Here is a 7,400-nt window from a genome sequence, read left to right on the forward strand (position 1 = left end):
CTAAAAAACCAGTATGAGCTTGCTGGAGGTTATTTAGAACTAATTTTCTCTATGGTTAAGCCTTTTGCTAACTTAATGTTCTGATGTAAGACTTAGCTGTGAGAACTGATCTGTTGCAAGGCAGTTGGGGGGATTTTAAGGTTTGCAGTGTTGCCTTAAGTAGGCTTTAGGGCATCCCTAGGCACTCACCTGTAAAAGCTTCTGTGTTGCCTCCTTCACTGTCCCTGGAAAGGTGGGTGGTGTCATTGTGACTGGTTCCCCTTGATTTTCCAATACTCTCTTCTCCTTGGCAGGTGGCGTTTCTTAAGAGCTGGGAGACGACAGTTCACTAAGAGGAATGAAATCCTTCACATTTCTCTTAAGTCTCGTTGGCCTCTACCAGCCCTCTGCTTTCCTACTGCTCGTGAGAGGGCAGAGTGAGCAGAGGGCAGGAAACAGAACTGCCCTCTGCCTTCCTAGCGGTCTCAGAAGGAGCTTTTCACGGGACCATTATGTAACTTCTTATGCAGAGCTGGTACTGAGCTCCGATCACATGCTTGGTCATGCCTTGGCTTGTCTTTAATGTGTGTCTTGCATGCATGTGAATATGTGCCCTGCATGTGTGCACGGTGCCTGGGGAGGCCAGAAGGGAGTTCCAGATCTCCTAGAACTGAACTTAGGAGAGCTGTAAGCTGCCTTGTGGCTGCTCAGAATGGAACCTGTGTCCTCTGCAAGAGCAGTAAGTGCTTACAAAACTGCAATGCGTGGGTATTGTCCTGGGAACCTAACCCTTAGCTACGTGTTCTAGGCAAGTGCTTTGCCAATGAGTTTTAACCTCAGCCCCCTTTTGGTTTTTTTTTTTTTTTTTTTTTTTGGTTCTTTTTTTCGGAGCTGGGGACCGAACCCAGGGCCTTGCACTTCCTTGGTAAGCGCTCTACCGCTGAGCTAAATCCCCAGCCCCCCCTTTTGGTTTTTTTATTTTGATACAAGGTCTTATCAATTTGCCTAGGCTGATCTTGAACTTGCAACCTTCCTGCTTCATTCCTCTGCCATTCTTGGCCCATTCTAGTAGTTTCGATATAGGTCAAATTGTTGCTCAGAAGATGATGGCTGTCCTCTAAAAGTCACTCTATGTAGGGTCTCTGCCTCATGTGCTGGTCAGCACCAGGCAGCACCAGGCTTGCCAACCAGAAAGGTGGAACAGATGTTGCGTGCGTACACTTGTATTTCTTAACAAATAACAAGAAATTCTGGTGAAGATGTAGACAAAAGGAAACCAGTGTATACTGCTGTTCAGAATGGAAACTAGTGAGGCCATTGTGGAGATCGGTGTTGAAGTTTCTCCAAAAACTAAAAACGGGTCTGCCGTATAACCCAGCCCAAGCACCCGTTGTTAGGGTTTAAACCTCAGCTTGAGTCCAGACAGACCACACCAAGCCAACATGGTTCCACATGGAAAGGTTTAATGAGAGAAGAAGAGTAGAAGAAGAGAGGAAAGGCTGGCCATGGGCACGTGGGAGGAAAGGGGGGGATGGTAAGAGAAGGGACAGGGACAGAGGGGAAGAGGGCATGAGAGCAGAAAAGAGAAGAGCAAAGAGAAAGAGAGGAAGGGGCAAGCAACCTCTTACATAGTGTCAGGCAACCTTGGCTGTTGCCAGGCAACTGTGGGGCGGAGCTTAGACAGAATCCCAACACCCCCGAATAGTTAGGGTGCTAACCCACGGGGCGTGTCATCATGTTGCAAAGGAACTTGCATATCACCACTCACAACGGCTGTGTTATGGAAACAATCTAGGGATGGAGAAAGAAAATCTAGTTTTTTTATGGCCAATGGAATTTTCCAGCCATAAAGAACTAATTTGTGTTGTCTGCACGGAAAGGGAAGCAACTGAGATACTAAGTGAATCAAACATCTCAGGAAGACAGGCATTGTATGTTTCCTTCCCTTTGTGGTTCCTGGATTTTGCACAAACGTCATCTATACATGACATATGACATAATGTACATGAAATCAAATATATATGACATGGCATAAAGTGCATGAAATCATATATATATGACATGACATAAAGTATATGAAATCATATGTGTGTGTGTGTGTGTGTGTGTGTGTGTGTATGACATATGACATAAAGTGTAAGTAAAACTGCCCACAGGGACAATGGGACCGATGGGAGAGAGAGGGGAGGGAAGGGAGAAAGCGAAGGAGTCATCTTAGTTTGTTTCCTATTGCTGTAAAAACAAACAAACAAACAAACAAACAAACAAACAAAACCACCATAGGCAAAAGCAGTCTGGAGAGGAAAGGATTTGTTTGGGCTTATGGTTCCAGAAGAGGAACCCACCATGATGGTGGGATGAAGGTGAGACCTCACATATTGGACATGGACACAAAGCACAGAGCCAGCAAACTGGGAATGGTGTGAGGCTTTAAGGTCTCCTGTGCACCTCCAGGGATGACTTCCTCCCACCATGCTTCCAGGGATGACTTCCTCCAGCCACACCTCCAGGGATGACTTCCTCCTGCCACACCTCTCAAGCCTCCCCAAACAGCACCGCCAACTGGGGAACAAGTGTGCAACTGCCTAAGACTATGGAGGACGTCTATCTCATTTAACCCCCAGAGGGGAGTATTTTCAACATAAAATAAACGCTTGGTTCAAAAAATTAAAAAATACATTATTTTTAAAAAAATAATTGGCTGGGTGTGGTGGTGCACAACTTTACTCTCAGCACTTGGGAGGCAGAAGCAGGTGGATCGCTCTGAGTTTGAGGCCAGTCTGGTCTACAGAGTGAGTTCCAGGATAGGAATACACAGAGAAACTCTGTCTCAAAAATCAAAATATAAAATAAATAAACTTGCATTTCTTTAGTTAGGAGCAAGGTTGACCGTCTTCTTACATGTTTATTTGGTTTGTTTTGTTCTATTTTTGTTTCTCCTATGCTGGGGGTCAAACCCAGAGCCTTATCCCCGGAGGCAAGCTCGCTACTGGCTGAGCTACACCTTCAGCTCCTGCCTTTGCTTTCCTCTGGATTTTTGTTGTTTGCCCATTTGTTGTGCACCTGTATACTGTTGTAGCCATAAAAAGCTCTTGATCTATGGTTTTGATAGACAAATACTCCCCAGTTTATGAGATTACCTTCCAATAAGCTCATGCTAAGTTGAAAATGTCATACACGGATGTGAAGATGTAGTCAGCCTTAGGGTTCCCATTGCTGATAAGAGACACTGTGACTGAGGCACATCTTAGAAATGACTATGTTTAACTGGGGCCGGCTCACAGGTTCAGAGGTTCAGTCCATTATCATCAAGGCAGGAGCATGGCAGCATCCAGGCATGATGTTGCAGGCAGAGCTGAGAGTTCTACATCTTTATCTGAAGGCTGCTAGTGGAAGACTGACTTCCAGGCAGCTAGGGTGGTCTTCAAGCCCACTCCCACAGTGGCACACCTATTCCCGCAAAGCCACACCTTCTAACAGTGCCACTCCCTGGGCTGAGCATGTACAAACTGTCACATATACCAACGTGACAGCTAAGCAACTCTATCGGTTATCTGCTATTTCCCCCCTGGGATTCCTTGCTGGCCTCAGGGCTTTAGTTTACTTTTGCTGCCCAGCCTCACAGGGGTTTGATTTATTTGTCTTCCAAGCACGTGCCGCTGTGTTCTGCACGACTTGGGTCCGGAACCCTGGCTAGCAGTGTGGAGGGGATGGAGAAAGAATAAAGATACCTACACGTGTTCAGCGAAGCCGGGATCAGGCGAGTTTCTCTACTGCTACAATCAGCATAGCACCAGGGAAGGGGTCACCTAGTCCTGTAGGAAGTAGTCTCTGGCTATTAACGTCTGCAGGAGTAAGCCACGGTTGTAAGTCTTTGTACACTGATCAGTCATCCATGAACACTCAAGCTCAAACTCCCAAGAAAAGATGTGTCTTAGAGCCTTTAACAAGCCACGCCCACATCAAAATACACCGTCACTCAGCCATGAGTGTTCACCATACTAATGTCCACCGAGCTTCTGTGTGCCAGCGACTTCTAGGTGCTCCTTGTCCCTGAGTCCACTCTGGGGTCTCCATATGAGTCCATCTCGGATTGATGTGCTGTCTAAGTTCCGTGTTAGTTCAGGTTCCCCACCCCCAACGGATTTGATTTCCACTCATGCACTTTGGTGTTAAACTCTTCACTGTTGTAGCACAATGTCAAGTGTAAGCAGTTTAAAGGACAAAGAGTTTTACTTAGGTTCATGGCTTCAGATGTTTCGGCCCACCGTCCCTTGGCCCTGTTGATTCTGGCGGCAGAAGCATAAGGCCGAGGCCACTCAGCTCCTGTGTCTAGGAAGCAGAGCGTCTTAGATGGGGTTCTACTGCTGGGATAAAGGCCGAGACCAAAAGCAGCCCATCTCAGTCCTAGTCCATCACCGAGGGAAGCCAAAGCAGAAACTCAAGGCAGAAACCCCGCAGGCAGGGAGGGACTGAAGCAGAGACCATGGAGGAGAGCCATTCGCAGGCTTGCTCAGCCCGCTTTCTCGTGCAGCCCGGGACCGGGACCGCCTGCCCCAGACTGATGCCACTTACTGTGAGCTGGGTCCTCCCACATCCATCGCTAATCAAAAAAATGCCCCAAAACCTTGCCTATTGGTCAAGCCTATGGAGGAGGCATTTCCTCAGTTAGCTAGTGTCCTCTTCCCAGATGGCCTTAGCTAGTGTCCTCTTCCCAGATGGCCTTAGCTAGTGTGAACTGGGAAGATAAAAGGAAGAAGATAGAAAATAGGAAAAGACTGGTTTCAGCCATAATCGTCCAAAGGACACCCCACAGTGACCTACTTCCTCCGGTGAGGCCACACCTCCAAAAGTTTTCATCACATCACAATAGGCTCAGCAGCACAAGAACCTTGGCGGATACCACAGTCATAGCAACAATGGCACAGTTAGACACAGGCATTCTCAGGCAGTCCGCCATGATCCTTTTTTTTTCCTGTCCCTTTTAAAGAAAGTACTTTCTTCAGGTGACACAGTACGCTCGTGGTTACTTCTGGGGGTGTGGCATCGCAGGCTGTGTTCATAACTGGTAGTGACTTGCTAGAGGCACCCGGAGAGCCTACCAGATCCACCATTTACCAATTTTTTTTTTTTTGCACTGAAAATCTTCTTCGAAATCCCCTCCTCTGGCACTGTCTAGAATTCACCCCTCTGCTAGGACAAAATGAGTCAATTCAAGCCAGATTAGATTATATAAAGGCAGGTTTATTGGGAAGCCACTCTCTGGTCCCAAGGAACAAGGCCAGAGAAGTCACCATGGGGAAGGAGACAGAGGGGGGAAGAAGAGAAAGCAGAGAGAGGAGGAGAGGCGTGGGGGGGGGCAAGGAGCACCACAATTTCAGTCTTGTATAGGGAAAAGAGCTTCTGGAGGAGCAGAAGCTCAGTTCCTCAGCTGGAAAGTTCAGGGTAAAGTATGACATAGGTCAGGTAGGGACTGACGGATGCTGGGAGAACCTGAAGGGTCCACTTTGGTATGTAAAATATGCACCTTGGCGTTTTTTTCCCATGTGGGTGTGATGCCAACACTACCATCTTCCCTAGAGAGCAGATCAGTATTTATTCTGCGCTTCTTGCAGACATCCATTCATTCATGGTAAACATCATACCATGCTAAGAGGAGCACGTGGGATGAGTCGGGCCCCTACACTTAAGAGGACCCAAACCGGCAAGCGGGAGGACCTTCTCAGAATGTACTTCTGCTGGGAACTTGAGCCTGGTACCAGAAAATCAACTTCCTGGGGGAAATGGCCTTTGATCGCCTTGTCACTCTCTGAGTCAGTGCTTACGGTAGACTTAGCATGGTTCTGCCATCCTCTTGAGCCCTTCCCACAGTCTTCCCAGCAAAGGGCAGTGTACCAGAGATATGCCAAGGTCAGGAATTTCAACACTGCCCAAGGCGCCCTGGCAGAATGGCATATTGTGGAGACCGGGTTTCTGCTCGACTCCTGGGTAGTCTGGATCTGCACAGTGGGAATCTGCTGGAGTTTTTCTCCTATAGCAGATCTGCAGAGATTGATGGTCCCTTTCATTCATTGTGTCCACCGTAGATGTCCCAGGATTCACCCCACCCTGATCTCCACCCAAAGTCATGAGCTCTCCACGCTGCCTTTTCCAGGGCTCTGCCTCTCCGCTCACTGATCGTTGCCACTAGATAGGAAAGCATATTAAAGCCCAGCCTGACTAGATCCCATTTATCAGCTACGCGTGGGAGGGAGCGTGAGAGATTCCTGGCAGGGACCTGTTCCTCTTGCTGTTAATGACTTCAGAGAGCTGAATGCACTTTGGAATAGCTAGAGGTGCGCTCGAAATGCGCTAAATGTCTTTTTCCAGAAGCCTTACACGTGTCTCTTCTCTTCGCTTTGGTATTTTGGAGCATTCTCAACAAATGTCATTGCTGTGCTAAATTAATGAATAAACAAACAAACAAAACTCCATGAAACACTCTTGACAGTTGTAAGCAGGCCGTAAAGCTACGACATCTGCTTCACTGATCAGAATTTGCTCGGGGATGATAGTTGCGAGCAGCATGTGAAACTTTTACTTTGGCTTTGGTTTCTCCTTGTGTCCCACTTCGAATAATTTCCACTCACATCCTTCTGTCCTGGGGCCTTCAAGCCTGGTAAACAAGCAGACCCCAGAGATCTCCAAGGAGCCAGCAACATCCGGGAAACCGGGCAGGGAGGTTCTGCGCAACCCTCCCCCACACACCTCTTTCCAGGAAGGAGTGGCTGAGCCAGAACAAGGACTTTGGCATGCAATTAGTCCTAGTTCAACTTTCCCCCACTCTCTTCCTCTCTCCTCCTGTTCTGTGACCTCGGGCCGTTTAGAAGGCTCCGGGTTAGCCCCCGACTCCGGAATGCTGAGTTGATCTACCACGCATTTGGCCCATACCTCAGGACTCCACGCAGAGCTGAGCTGAGTCAAGCTTCCTCCCCAGCTCCAAGAAGAATGTCAGTCAGGAAGCTCAGCTATCCAGAGAATGTGAAACAACAATATTTTAATGGAATTTTTTTTTTCTTCACCTCATCTAAAGCAGAACGGGTAGTCTGGCTATCTGTAAGTTACTCCTTTTGCACAACTAGAGCGATTTCCTGATTGGGGCTCAACAAATCCTTGGTGCTTTTTTTTTTTTTTCTACCACGGAGAGGCGTTGCGGTGGTGCTTCGGTTTGCAAGTGCTGTGCATGAGCCCGGCTGCTCTAACACAGGCTGTGCTGTTAACAGAGGGATGGACCTTCCTTGAGATGTTTTCCTGCAGTGATGTTGGCGAGCCGTGCTATGGCCAAGAATCGCTGATGGTAATTTCTAAGACTTGGTGCTCAGTCTTGAAACCATAGCTTAATGTGTGACAGTTTAAACTGGAGCAGCTCTGAAGCTCTGCTG

Source organism: Rattus norvegicus, chromosome 11, assembly GCF_036323735.1.
Source record: "Rattus norvegicus strain BN/NHsdMcwi chromosome 11, GRCr8, whole genome shotgun sequence".
Lineage (NCBI taxonomy): Eukaryota > Metazoa > Chordata > Mammalia > Rodentia > Muridae > Rattus > Rattus norvegicus.